The sequence below is a fragment of the Chinchilla lanigera genome, unplaced genomic scaffold (genome assembly GCF_000276665.1).
Source record: "Chinchilla lanigera isolate Chin_1 unplaced genomic scaffold, ChiLan1.0 scaffold00014, whole genome shotgun sequence".
In the NCBI taxonomy this organism is placed as follows: domain Eukaryota; kingdom Metazoa; phylum Chordata; class Mammalia; order Rodentia; family Chinchillidae; genus Chinchilla; species Chinchilla lanigera.
Window position 1 is genome coordinate 3,659,706 of NW_004955415.1, and position 15,849 is coordinate 3,675,554.

The 15,849-nt window shown below is 37.0% G+C and overlaps 2 pseudogenes; one reads left to right on the forward strand and one right to left on the reverse strand.

Annotated features, from left to right (window-relative positions):
* Positions 1–578: 578 nt before the first annotated feature.
* LOC102024669 lies at positions 579–5,511 on the reverse strand (annotated as a pseudogene).
* A 148-nt stretch (positions 5,512–5,659) lies between these two features.
* Positions 5,660–11,782, forward strand: LOC106148060 (annotated as a pseudogene).
* Positions 11,783–15,849: the final 4,067 nt, after the last annotated feature.

A 15,849-nucleotide genomic window follows, 5' to 3' on the forward strand; every position in this document is an offset into this window, starting at 1 on the left:
GTGTAAAGTATCATGTCATCTGCAAATAGTGATAATTTCACTTCTTCCTTTCCTATCCTTATTCCTTTTATTTCTCTATCTTGTCTAATTGCTCTGGCAAATGCTTCCAGAACTATGTTGAATAGGAGTGGTGACAGTGTACATCCTTGTCTTGTTCCTGACTTTAAAGTGAAAGCTTTTAGTTTTTGTCCATTTAGTATGATGTTGGCTGTTGGTTTGTCACAGATGGCTTTGATCTGATTGAGGTAAAGAACATCTATTCCTATTTTCTGTAGGGTTTTTATCATTTATGCATGTTGGACTTTGTCAAAAGCTTTTTCTGCATCTATTGAGATGATTGTCTGGTTTTTGTCTTTGACTCTATTGATATTGTGTATAACATTTATTGATTTGTGAATATTGAACCATAACTAGTACTGGGAGGAGTGGGGGCATACCTATCAGCCTTGTCTCACACAAGTACATGTGGGTAGGTGCAGGGCATTTGTCATTATTGCAGAAACTAATTTTAGTTTTTAATCTTTAGTTTGATTTACCCATTGCTTTTAGTATGATGTCAACACCAGCTGTGCAGAAAGGATCTGGGGAGATGTTCATAGCAGCACACACCTGTGGCTCTTCTTTAGTTCTGGAGGCTCCAAGGAAGCCAATATTGCTTCATCAAACACATTCTTTAGGCCTTTCCGTGTGAGTGCAGAACACTCCACATACTTGACAGCCTTCAGATCGCAAGACATCTTTTTCCACAGTCTCTGGAGTGATAGGTTTCTGTTTGTTCTTGGCAAGTTTCTCAATAGTAGCGGGGTCATCTCTGAGGTCAATTTGGGTCCCAACAAGCAAGAAAGGAGTCTTTGGACAGTGGTGAGTTATCTCAGGGACCAACTTTTCTTTCACATTTTCAAATGAGGATGGAGAGACCACTGAAAAACAGACTAGAACTGCATCTGTTTGTGGATAACTCAGTGGTCATAATCTGTCATAATCTTCTTGCCCTGCAGTATCAAAAAACTCAAGAGTATATGGCTGTCCACTAATCATTACTGTGACTGCATAGTTGTCAAAAACAGTTGGTACATATTCAGATGGAAATTTGTTTGTTGTTAGAATATCAGGAGACTTGTCTCACCAACAGTAAGACAACAATGCACTTAATTGTCTGATTAAGTCTGATTAATTAAGTGCCCACAAATTGCCTAATTAATTAAGTGCCCACAACAATGCACTTAATTGTCTGCATTGTGGAAATAGCTTAAATATTTCAAATTTGATGTTGACATCAGCTTCTCTGCCCGGGCGTTGGCAGCAGTGCTGTTATGGTTGATACATTGTGTCAACTTGGGGAGTCTAGAGGTTTGGCTAAGCAACTCAGCAGGAAGCCAGGGTGCTTACTTTGTATTCATCCTGAGCCAGTGCATGAGGAAGGCATGCAGAGGGTGTGGGTGTAGAGGACCACCCCCATGCTCCCAGGGTGGGTAGGCAGCGTAGAAAAAGGAAACTGAGAAAGGACTGGCTGCTGGTTCTTCAGAGGTGCTCAGTCTTCACCTTTGGCTGTGTCATCGCCTGGATTCTGGTGCAGACTGTTTGACTTCAGCCTGGAACTCTTCAGCCTTCTGGTGTAGGCTCTCTGGCCTTTGTCATAGATTCTTCAACATTCCATTGCTGACCCACCAGCCTCCTGATAGGGACTTGTACAGACACTGCAGTGAGCTCCAAGCCTGGGGCTGGGCTCTTCAATCTCCAGGGTGCAGACACCCTCTGCATGTTTCCTCATCCAACTCTGTAGGTGACCATTTAAGCCAAACTTGTAAGATCTTGTTCAGTTGTATATCTTGTATTATATCTGTTTCTCTAATAAACCCTGACTGATACAAGTGCACGGGGTCTCCTCAGCCTCTGCTCTTTTTGTTGTTGTTGTTGTTCTTGCTATGCAGTTCATGCTGGCCTTGAGCTCACTTTGTAACCCAGTCTTGTCTTGAACTCACAATGATCCTCCTGCCTCAGCCTTCCGAGTGCTGGGATTACAGGCGTGCACCACCATGCCCAGCTTCTGCTCTTCATTTTATAATTTCCTCCTTCATATGAGCTTTAGACTTAACCTGCTCTTCTTTTTCTAGAAGTTTGAGGTTCACCATTAAGTTGTGTATTTGTGCTTGCTCTATTTTTCTGATATGGGTATTCACTGCTATAAATTTCCCTCTTAGGACTTCTTCCATTATGTCTCATAAGTTCCTGTGCTTTATGTTGTTGTCATCATTTAATTGTAGAAACTATCTTTTTAAATTTGATCTGTGACCCACTGGTTGTACAGGAGGGTGCTATTTAATTTCTATGTGTTTATGAAGTTCTTGTGGTTTCTTTTGCCATGGATTTCCAATTTCATTGCACTACAGTCTGATAATATGTATGAGATAATTTTGATATCTTTGCATTTACTTAAGCATGTGATCTATTTTGGAGTCTTGTATGCAGGTGAGAAGAATGTGTATTCTGATGTTGTGGGGTGGAACACTCTGTAGACATCTACTAAGTCTATTTGTTCAAAAGTTTGGTCCAGTTTTAATATTTCATTGTTGATTGTTTGTCGAGTTGATCTGTCTTTTTATACCAGTGGGGTATTGAGATCCCCCAGTACAACTGCATTAGTGCTTATTTGATTTTTCGTGCCCATTAATATTTGTTTCATATAGTTGGGTGCACTGGTATTTGTTAATACTTATGATTGTGTACCATGATTCTCAACTCCACATTTTTAAAAAAGTTTTTGAAAAGGTTTTTGAAAGTTTTTTAAAACCTTTTATTTACCAGAAGTACTATTACAATAGTTTTAGGATGAAAACCTTGGCTCTGAGAGGTTCCAGAGCACTAAGTTTGGCCATCTACCACAGTCCACCAATCAAGGAGCCAGCAGCAGTAAGGGGTAGGAAAAGAGCTTGAATCAGTGTGGCCACCCTGAGAAGGACAGATAAAGAGATTTAAGATCTGTTCTTCAAGATGCTACCAGAAACTTTCAGGTTATATGGAAAAGGGAAACAAAAGCAAGGTTTGGGATTTTGCATAGCTGTCAGGGTAGGTAACTCAGACCAAGCTGTGTTCTGGTTGACTGTTATCGCAAGATTGTGTCTGTGGTATTCTCAGATAGCCAACATCACTTGAAAGGGACATTCAGTTCCCAAGATTAGATGGCAGCTCCTGCTTATGAGAACAGCTTGATTCTCATGGAGTAATTATTCCTGCTTAGGGGGTGATCTCATCATGGGGTAGGGTGACCTTCTCTGTTATACTCACTATTGCTTGGGTTACCTTCATTCCCTTGTCAGAAACATATGTATCAATCCAACCTGCTGTTCAAGGAGACTGCAGCAGAGAATGGCTCAGAAGAAAAATTTAAAGAGATACATGAAGTTATTCTGAACTTGTAAGATTCAGTCTCCATATGTGCTTTTTTTTTTTTTTTTTTTTTTTGGTTTTTCTCCAGTACCGGGAACCAAACTCATGACCTTGCGCTTGCCAGGCAGGCACTTTTGCCGCTGAGCTAAACCCCCAGCCCCTTCCATATGTGCTTTTACATCCCCTTTTCCACTCTACCCAACATCAAATTCTTTTTTGAATATTGTGCCATATACTTTGTTTTAGTTATTTACTTCTTTGATTCAGTTGTACCTATAATTAAGTCTTCTCCTGTGTTAAATTAAATTTGACCTAAAGCTGCCTTTGTACTGGACAGCTATACCCTAACTTAATAACCTTAGTCTGCAAAATAACTTGAGAATATATGTTTGCATCAAGCAAACAACTCTCAGCCAATCATAGCAGTTAAGCTTCCAGTCAACCATAACCTACAAAATTGCCAAAGTAACTGCAGAAGTATAACCAGTCAGGCTACTTCTGTATATCACTTCCTTTTTCTGGCTATAAATATTCCTGCCCGGCTTGTGTAGCAAAAGCTTTTGATCCTGTGAGCCACTAAGTTCACAAACTTTTTTTCCTCCCCAGTTAAACTCTATTAAATTTAATTCATCTAAGGTTTCTCTTTCTGCAGTATTAAAGTGATACTTTCATTATCTGAACTCTTAGATAACATGGTATTCACAATGTTAAAAATTAACTACCATCGGGCTGGGGATTTAGCTCAGCGGCAAAGCGCCTGCCTGGCAAGCGCAAGGTCGTGAGTTCGGTTCCGGGTACAGGAGAAAAACCAAAAAAAAAAAAAAGAAAAAAAAAAAAAATTAACTACCATCTTAGTGGCTGCAAAGCACAGCAGTTAACTACAGTCAAAGTGGATTGTTAATGCTGTAATTGCAATGCATTTAAGTTCTGCACCTAAATCACAATATTGTGGAGGAATACAATGGATAATCCATGTTGTAAACTGCAAATCACAAACGCCAACATCAGGAATCAGGGGACAAAGCAGCAATAGTGGCTAGAAAATGCACAGAACCTATGCCTTATCCACTTGACACTAAATGAAGTTCTTTCAGCCAGACTTTTAAACCAAATTATGGGTTATGTACTTTTTCTTCCAACTTTTCCTACTCATCATCCCTGAAATTTGGTACTTTTGAAGTCTCAAGAGGGATTTCCAAGGACAGAAGACTTTCCTTACAAAATCTGTGACCGTCTCAGGGAAATCCAGACTGCTGATCACCCTCACAGGGGTCCACCGCTCCCACTCCATCTCCTTTTCTGTCACTCACCCTTTCTCCATCCTCCTGTCCCCTTCACTTTCCCCTCACGTCAGCCCCTACCCTTTCCCATTGAGTTCCTTAGTCTGTTCCTCGGTCCTGCTTTCTAGTCCCTCATTCGATCTCAGAACCTCACTTTCTCCTTTATTTTGTGCCAGTCTCCTCTTCCTCTCAATTTTCCTTCTTTTTCTTAAACCAGCCCCTGAAATTATGACAGTATTGTAATTTTGCCCATCAGCATCTCTTATACTTGCTAACATAATTAAACTTCATCTCTACTGTTAAAGTCTCTCTCTGTCCTTGCTTTATCACTTTGGCCCCTCCCACAGTGAATTGCCTTGTACCATTACAAACTTGTGTAGAATAGCTAACAAAAATATTGCATCAATTCAAATTATTCCTCTTGCACAAAATGCATTCTGCACGTAACGACAGTGCTACTGCAAAATCCTTCTCCAAACATCCTGTAAAAACTGTCTTCAAAAGTTTGCATTTTATTGGTATGTCTTGTATTTCTCCTTTCCGTCATCTTTCCCTTCCTTCTCTGTGTACTGGTACAGAACAATTCCAGGCACAGAACTGGCATATCTCCAGGCTGTAGGTAACCGACAGGATTCAACATGGCTGCTCTGAATATTGCCTCATGAACAAAGCCACCAGGTAAGGAACGACACAGGCTCTGGAGTCCAGTGTGGTGCTCACCTGAGGAAAGAGAGAAGAGTTCACTGACATGGATATGACAGCCGTCACCTTTAAGCAGTGAGGGGTGTTTCGGGATCCAATAATCGAGCTGGGAATCAGGAGTGGACTTTATGGGTTCAGGCATTGACCAGTTTGGAATTAGGACTGGGACAAGAGTCCGTAAGGGTCAGTGATTGGAGTTCCATGAATTCAGTAATAGAAGTCTCGGGGATGAGTTGTGGGATCCTGTAGCGGTCAGTAACAGGAAGAGATGTAAGATCTGTGGGACAGAGATGGAAAGGCTATGCGCTGAGCTGAGAGGTTTTGTGTGGCTACTGATCTGTGGACCTGTATGGCCAGTGCTCTGATGGGGGTGGGAAGTGGATGGTTTTATGGAATTTCTTGGTTTGGTGGTTCACTGATTTATAGGATACATTAATGGGGCCAGGGGCTGATAACTAGCTTACTGGGAAATGCTTCACTATACAATCTCTGCAGATTACAGACCACCCTCATGTTGAAGAAATTTTTCAAAACTTTTTCAAACTATGTCCGTCCATCCCTCCTGCCCCCCTCCAGAAGAAAACATCCACAACAAGTAGGAAAAAACTACCTCTGTAAAAGAATGGGATTATTGTTATCAATTCCCTCTGACCAGGAATATCACGTAGTCAAATAAATTAGAGTTACTGCTCCTTCAGTATGGAAGAAGGCACATTGTGGATAGCTGTTGCTGCATTATCATCAAGGAGATGTTAGAAAGGACTTTTTATAGGATTTGGGTTTGTGTTGAGAGTTTCTGAAGGAGATTATAAACTGGGCCTTGTACTTTGGATGCATTCAGGAAGTAAAATAATTCAGTGACAGAATTTTCATCTTAATTAGGATGAAAGATTAGATTGGCACTAAATCTGAAATAGCTAAAGCAGTAACACTCAGGTGGGAAGGAGAATATTTGTTATTTTAGCCTTAAACAATGTTAATGCTCTATATTCAGACATGAATTCAGAATGGACTTGATTTTGTCTTATCATGGTCATAGAGTGAATTTATCTGATTTTGATGGTCTTGTGTAGTTGTTTATGTTGAATAAGAGAGTTGTGAGTGCTAGGCCAATCCTCAGATGTCAGGGGGCACACCTCACAAACAATGTGATTTCAATTCTGCTTTTCCTAAGTTTATTGAAATTATTCTATGTTCTATTTAACAAATATTTATTGAGTATTACATTTACTTGAAGCAGGGCTTGGTGTTCAGATACAAGCATGATTATTTGATTGTTTCATACCAGCTTTGCTTTTGTACAACCTGGAATATCACCTATGAAACAATCTCCCTATTATAGGACTCCTGTTCTTTCTCTGAAGAAGTTCATCTCTGTCTTCATGATCCATACTTGGACTAGGAAGAGTTTACCTTCCTGCATTATGGTATAATCCTATTTATTAGTGGTTATAGCCCATCATTAATTTTTTATACAGACAACTATACTGTTGTTTTTCAGCAGTAGTAATATAAACAAAAAATCTTAAACAATTTTAATACATGAATACTGACATAGCAAGAGAATTTTTTGAGTTGGGGTAGAATATAAAAAAGGTTGTCTCAGTCAGTTGGGACTTCTATAAGAGAATACTATACACAGGGCAGCTTAAACAACAAACATTTATTTCCCACAGTTCTCAAAGCTGAGACATACATAATCAAGGCACTAGCAGATCTAGCGTATGGAAAGATAATTTTCTTTGTTTTTAGGTGGCTGTCTTCTCATTAAATCATCACTTGGATGAGAAACAAATCATCTCTCTTATGTCTCCTCTTATGAGGACACTAACCTTCTTCATGGAGGCTCTGCACTCATGAACTAATTACCTTCCAAAGATCCCACCTCCTAATGCCATCAGTTGGAGGTTAGAGTTTCAACATTTGCACTTAGGAAGGACATTCAGTCCATAGAGAGCTCTTAGGATTTTTGCACTTGGTCATTTTTCCATTCTTACTGCCTGGGAATTAGTCTGCATGCAGTTAAACCTTTATTTCCATGATTATTGTCTTAAGATAGAGCTCTAAAAATAGAACTTCAGTTGAATACAACTGTGGGTTCAAAGAGAAATAGTGAGGTTTTCATAAATCTACTGGAAACTTACCTGCATTTATCCAAATTAAAATCTAAGTTATCCAAGTCCTACGCAATAATATATTCACAGAAGGACTGAAGTTTAATTCCTCCTTTATACAGTGTTTGATGATGCTTCTGCAAGGCTCAACAGCAGTCTCCAACAGAATTGCCTATTATCCACGTGACTGCTGGGGGCAATTGTTTCTAGACTGGTAAATGTGTATTCCTGCCCACGGATCGTAAAGATACACATACCAGAGTGGAGCTATCCAGGTGAAAATCTGACAGAAGGGAGACAAACAGTGAAAGCTTTGTAGCTTTGTTTCCATTTTTGACTAGTGGCTGGGTCTTAGGTCACCCAGATTGATTCTCCTATCTTTCTTGTTCCTATTCTTTCTTGCTCATGTGATGATGATGAAGCAACCAATTAATAATGAGCCACATGCAGAAAACATATCTCTTATTGACCCATTCAACCATGCATCTTTAGTTCCCTTCAGAAAGTTTCAGGAACATAGGTTGTACTTAAAAAAAAGTCATCAAGATTCATGGTTCTATAAAATTACATTTCAGATATAGTTATGCTATAGATATTGAATGAAAATTATAGTCTACATTACAGAATTTAAGAAGGCATTTTTCCGATTATGTAAGAGCTGCTCTGAAGTTGTTTTGTTTTCTTTTGTTCTGGTAAGGATTGAACTCGGGGCCTTGGGCAAACTAGGCAAGTGCTCTACCTCTAAACTACATCCCCAGCTCTAAAGCATCTCTTTAAATGTGAGCTAGGTAGAAGGAAAAGGAGGACAACCTGTTGGAAGGAGGACATGTGCAAAATTTTTGGAATTAAGCATCAGTATATGGCCAAGCGTGGTGGTGCATTCCCGTATGCCCCACACTTGGGAGGCTGAGGCAGGAGGATCATAGTGAGTTCAAGGCCAGTCTGAACTGTGTAGCAATACACTGTCTCAAAACAAAAAAGAAAAGAAAAGAAAAATTAAAAAGTCAGTATAGTTTGCTAGGTTTAGAAATTTGCTAGGTTTACTCGACTACAATAAGAAATATTTATTTGTGGATAGTGGAACATAAGCTTGGTTACACACTGTGGATTTAGACAATGTTTCATTAAAGTATGCTGAAATTTTCTGTTATTTTTAAAAAATCTTTGAGGTATAACTCAATACCATAAAATTAACCTATTTAAAATAAGAAATTAAATTTTATTATATTCAGAAATGTGCAGCCATCACCACAATAAATTTTAGAACACTTTATCATCACAAAAGAAACTCTATACTGTTCAGCTATAGTCTCTTCTATTCACTTTCCCCTGAGCCTTAAATCATCACTATTTATTTTTTGTCTCTCTTATTTCTAAACTATTCTGCACATTTTGTATAAATGAAATCATAAAATATGCGGGCTTTTTGTGACACAGCTTCTTTCATTTAACATGATATCTGCAAGATTCATGCATATTATATAACATGTACCAGTACTTCAGTCATTTTTAGCCCAAATTTTCACTGTATGTGTACACTCCATTTTGTTTATCTTTTCATCATTGAATGGACACCTGGGGTATTTCCACTTTTTGGCTGTTATGAGTAATACTACATTTGTACAACATTCATGTACAAATATTAGCGTGGACATATATTTTTCTACCTAGGAATGGAATCTTGAGATTTTATAGTAACTCTGTGTTTTACTATTTGAGGAATTGCCAGATGTTTTCCAAAGTGGATGTTCTACTTTATGTTCCTCTCCAGCAGTATATGTGGATACTGATTTTTCTACCTTTTTGCCAACGCTGTTATGATTTGACTTTTTGATCCTAGCAGTTGGTGTGAATGATATCTTACTGTGGTTTTAATTTACATTTCACTGATGACCAGTGAACTTGAGCATCATTTCATGTGTTTAATAGGCATTTATGTACCTTCTCTAGAGAAGTATCTGTTCAAATGCTTTACACATCTTTTAATTGGACCACTTGTCTTTTTATTATTGAGTTGGAAAAGTAGAATAGATAGATAGATAGATAGATAGATAGATAGATAGATAGATGATAGATAGATGACTTTATATAATTACTTTCATTCTGTGAGTAGTCTTTTCATGTTGATACTGTATGTTGAAGCATAGGGTTTACAATTTTGGTAAAACTCAGAGGGTTTTGGGGGTACTTTTGGTATATTATCTAAGAATCTATTTCCAATTTTGAGTCATGAAAGTTTATTCCTATTTTTTCTAAAAATTTTACAGCTTTAATTCTCACATTTAGGTAGTTGATCCATTCTGAATTAATTTTTTGTATGGAACAAAATAAAGGTCTACATAATTTTTTCGTATGTGGCTATCTAGTTATTCCTGTATCATTTATTGAAGACTCTTTTCCCACTGAATAGTTTTTGAAAGCTTGACAAGTTCAATTGACCATATGTTTAAGGTTTATTTCTGGGCTCACATTACTATTCTGATGAACTACATATATATCCTTATGCTAACACTATACTCTTTTGATTATGATTATTTAGTAAATTTTAAAGTTGAGAGGTGTCAGTCCTCCAACTATGTTCTTTTTTATAAGACTCATTTGGCTACTCAGGATCCCTTGAAATTGTGTATGAATTTTGGAATCACTGTATCAATATCTATAAATACACTTCTTCAGATTCTGATAGGAATTGATTACTCTGCATGTGAACTATTCTGTATCGTCCATTTGTTCTAACATTTCTATTAATGCTTCTTTAACTTTTTCTCATTCTTTCATACAGACAAAGTAAACTTTATAACACTCAACTGGACATATTTAGAGATGTTTCTTTTAATAAGGAGATATGGAAAAATATCACAGGGTATCATGTACTGTACTCTATTTTTGGAGTTGGAATATGATAACAACATGAATAGAGAACAGGAAAACCAAGACAATTTGTCAATCAAGTTACAGTAATAAGTAGTAAAACAATTACTGAAGAGTCAATCCATCAATGTAATGCCACTGGAAAAATATTTCATGGTTCTAAAGACTTAGAAAATTTAAAACAAAAATTATATAAATGTGATTTATTTGAAAAAAGCTTGAAACCTAATATGAACCTACCATCTTGTAATAAGACATATAAAAATAATCAATGGTTAGAATTGTGGATGTGGGAGGACATCTTGCTACAGTTCCTTCTACATGGAGCATTGGGAAATTCACAATAGAGGAAAAAACTTCGAAGGTACCCAATGTAAAGAAATGCTCAGCAATAAACAATCTATTATTCATAATAAAAATGCTGAAACAGAGACCTGGGCATGTACTGATTGTGGAAAATCTTTTCTCAAGACATCACAGCTCATTATACATTAAAGAATTCATAGTAGAGAAAAACCTTATAAATAGGATGCATGTGGAAAAGCCTTCAGTGAAAGTCATACCTCATTGTACACCATAGAATAATGCTGGAGAGAAATCTTATGAATGCTCTGATGTGGAAAAATTTTGTCTCAGAAATCATCACATCAGAGAATTCATTTTGGAGAAAAAGCATATGAATGTAATAAATATGGGAAGGCCCCCTCCCAGAAATTACCACTTATTATACATCAGAGAACACATACTGGAGAGAAACCTTGTGAATGTAATCAATGTGGGAAGGCCTTCTCCTAGAAATCACCATGTATTATACACCATAGAGCGCATACTAGAAAGAAGCCGTCCTAGTGTACTAAATGTGGGAAGGCCTTCTATAAAAAGTCTCACCTCATTATACATAAAAGAATTCACATTTTTAAGAAATCCTACAGATGTGCTCAATGTGAAGAGCTTTCAGCAGGAAGATCTCATTATACATCAGATCATTTGTACTGGGAAGAAACCCTTTGAATGCACTAATTGTTGGAAGACATTCTCTTGTAAGTCACAGCTCATCATACATCAGAGAACGCACACTGGAGACAAGCCCTACAAATGTACAAATGTAGCAAATGTGGCAAACAAAGCCTGTAAGCAATCACATCCCATTGGGTATTCAATAATTCACACTGGAGAAAAACTATGTATCTACAGAATGTTGGAAAACCTCTCAGAAATCTCACCTCCCAGAAGATCAGTAGACTCACACAGGAGAGAAACTTTATACATGACCTGTGTGGAAAAGCCTTCTCCCAGAAGTCAAATCTTGTTGTACATGAGTGAATTCATACTGGCGAAAGGCCTTATCATTGTAATGTATGTGGGAAAGCCTTCATTCACAAGTCACAACTTACTGGACACCAGACAATTCATACAATAATGAAATAATAAGAATCAACAGAGCACAAAAAAGCTGTCAGCATCAGTTTGAACATTAGCAGATACTGAAAAAAACATGGACTCAATGCATTATCTCTGTCAAAAAAGTATTTAATGAGTTAAACCATGTTTCTAACACAGTATATTTGTATCGAACGTCACAGAAAAGTCAAAAGATAAGTGATAAATTTTTTTTACTGTGGCATATAAAACTTTTAAATTTTTAATTAAATGATTAACAAAATTATAAGTTACTTATATAGTCTGTTTTGAAGTTCTGTGCTCCTAGGTTATATTCCATATCAAGACTATTAAATAATCAGACATGTGGTATTATTTTCTAATATTAGACTACTATAACTTTGACTGCATTATTCTCTATAAGAGAAATGAAGAGACAGTAAAAGATAACAAGAGCTAGAGACTATGCCTGAAGGAGAAGACTTGTCCTTTAACCCTGAAGATATATATAAAATTCCTCATGTAGAAAGAAAAAATATGGGTTAATCAAATTCAGTAAAACTGAGCTGTTTTTACTAGACTGGATCTTAGAACTTAAACTTCTTACCCCAAAGAGGAAAAAATTTAAAACTAAAACTAGACCCATATCTTTCACCATGCACTAAACTAAAATTGAAATGGATCAAAGATCTAAATATTAAAACAGAAACACCAGGTGTACTGAAACAGAAAATAGGTAAAACTCTAAAATACATTAGTGTGGACAGGGACTTTTGAACAAAACTCTGAATGCACAGGAAACATTATAATGAATCAGCAATTGGTACCTCATCTTGTTAAAAAGCTTTTGCACAGCAAAAGAAATCACCAACAGAGTGAGGAGACAATCCACAGGGTGAAAAAAAGTTTTTGGCAGCTGTTCCTAAGACAAAGGACTAACATCTAGAATATATGAAAACTTGGAAAAAATAAGACCTGCGCAAATGAGCATCTGAAATGAATAGACACTTGTGAGATGAAGAAGTACAAATGGCAAATATATGAAAAAATGTTCAACTCACTGGTCATTAGAGAGATACAAATTAGAGGAACACTGAGATTCCATCTCACTCCAGAAAGAATGACTATTATCAAGAAAACCAATAACAAATACTGGCCTGGCTTTGGGGAAGAACAAACCTTTCTCCACTGCTGGTGGGAGTAAGATTGGTGGAACCACTGTGGAAATCATTGTGGAGGTTCTTCAAAAAACTAAAACTAGAGGTTCCATTTGACCCAGTTTTTTCCCTTCTTGGTATCTTCCCAAAAGAATTAAAAAGCATCATTCCACAGCAGTATATGTATACACATATTTATAGCAGCACAATTTGTAATAGCTATATCTTGGAAACAGTTCAAATGTTCATCAACTAATGAATAAAGATGGGTTTTTTCTACAATGGAATACAACTCTGCTATAAGGAAGGATAAGCTTAAGACTTCTCCAGGTAAATGGGTCCACCTTAACTCTATACTACTAAATGAAATAAACTGGACACACATGTTTAAATATCACATTGTTTCTCTGATGTGAGAAACCAAAAGGATAAATAAAGACCAAAATGTATAAAAGATATTGTGAAATAGGAAGAAAATATTCAAATGGAAGTGGTATAAGGGAAGGGAGAAGGAAGGGACAAGAAAGAAAGAGAATAGAATGACAAAATGGAAACAAAGCTTTTATAAATGAGAGGAAGAGGGGCTAAAGAGAAGAGAGGGAAATGGGGGAAAAAAGAATCAAGATATATAACATCTAGGTATAAAATTGCTACAATGAATGTTATCATTATGTATATCTGAATTATATCAATAAAATTAAGTTTTAAAAAGATAATTAAGGTTAAAGAACTCATAAGGCTAAGTCACTGATCTGATAGATAAGAGAGACACCCCACAAACCCTCTGTTTCTGTGTGTATATATATGAACAAAGCATGAAGGCCACAGGAGGGCATAGTGAGAAGTTGCCATCAGCAAGTTGAAGAAAGGCCTAATCAGAAACTCAATCTACTATCACCATGATCTTAGACTTATAGCCTCTTGAACTGTAAAATTTCTGTTATTTAAGACAACTGTGGTCATCAGTATTATTAACTTAATTGGTTTGACAGATTCCTGCAGGATTAGTAAAGCACATTTGTGGATACATCTGGATTGGTCATGGGGACTATAACTGGCCTCTAGTCTCTGGCCTCTTTCTCTCTGGAGCTCTACCTTTGAACCTGCTTTCTAGTTACCATGCAGTGAAAGCTTTGCTCTACCCTACCCTTCCACCATGAGGTTGGTGCCTTGGAGATAGCTGACCATGGACTGAAACCTCTGAAACTGTTGGGCAAAATAAACCTCTCCTCCTTTAAATTGCACATTTCAGATATTTTGTCCCACCAACAGGAAGCAACAGGAACCAATACACTTCCCAACACCCACCTAATAGTATAGTCTTCATAGATTAGCTTCTTTTGCTTAGCATTTTCCTTACATGCTCTATGTGTATGTAGGATGTGCTTGATGCCTCATTTCTTTTAAGCATTAAATATTTCGTTATAGATATGTAACCATCTGAAGTTTAAGATGAGTTGTTCTATTTCTGCAAAAATATGCCATTCAGATTTTAAAAGGGATTGCAATAAATAAATTGATCACTTTGCGTAACAGTCATTTGCTGATATTAAGACTTCCAATACATTACAAACACAGGGTATATCTTTCTTTTTGTTTATGTCTTCTTTAATTTCTTTCACTAAAATGTATATTTATTCAATATTCAGTAGTCACATCTATGTATAGGAGATTGTTCCATTTACTAATTCCTTTGTTTTTCATTAATGTTTTATAGTTTTCAGTAGACAACTTTTTGCTAAGTATTTTATCCTTTTTCATGCTATTATAAATATAATTTTTTTAAGTTTCCTTTTGGATTGTTCATTTTACTGAACCTGACTTTTGCGTGTTATATTTCATTCTGCAGTTTTGCTGGATTTTATTAGTTCCAAAAATTTCTCTGTATCGGTGTGGAATGTTTGAGGCTTTTCACATATAAGGTTATGTCGTATGAGCAAAGATTTTACTTCTTCCTTTTCATTTTGGATGCATTTTACTTACATATCTTACCTAATTTATCTAGATAAAACTTCCGGCATTATGTTGAATAGAAGTGAAAAAAAAAAAGCATACATCCTTGTATTGTTCATGGTCTTGGGCAGAAAATCTTCAGCCTTCTCTACATTTGGGCATGTTGATTGTGAAAGCTTCATAGTCAGCTTTCCATCACTGTTACAAAATGTACCTTAGACAATCAACTCAGGGGAGGTATTTTAACTCATGGTTTCAGAGGTTTCAGTCTATGGTTTATTGTCTACCTGCTTTTGGGCCTGTGGTGATGCAAGAAGCATGAGGTAGATCAAACCTGTTCACTCTATGTTGACCAGGATTCAGAAAGAAAAATGTTGGGGATCACAATATCTCCTTCAAGGGCATGGTCACTAATGACCTAACATCCTTCCCCTAAGTCTGACCTGCTAAAGGTTCCATCACCTTTCAATAATGCTATGGGTCAGGGAATCAAACTTTCAACACATGAGCCCTTGAGGGACATTTGAGATATAAACCATAAACTCCTCCTCTGTTTAGTCCATTCCTAAGAGTCCTCCAATGTCTTAACAGTTTAGTATTGCTGAAAAGTTTAAGTCCAGAAGTACAGAGACTCATGGCAAACTGAGTTGTGAGCCCCTGTGAAAATAAAAAACAAGTGACATATTTCAAAGATATAACAGCAGTAGGTAAAAATTCCCACTGTAAAAAGACAAGAACAAGAAAATAGCAAGGAAGACTCAGACTAAAGCAACACCAAATTACGGCAGGGCAAACATTCCATCTTATAACATTACTCCACATCTACCTTTCATAGCACACAGTGGCTGGATATGGACCCCCTAGGGCTCAAACAACTGAACTCCTATGGTTTTGCTGGCTTTGTCCCCCCAACCCCAGTCACTCTTATCACTTGGCTTTGCTCACTGTCTGTGGCTTCTCAACAGATTTTCAATGTTCCTGGCATCTAAGCCTTCCTGAGGTGTC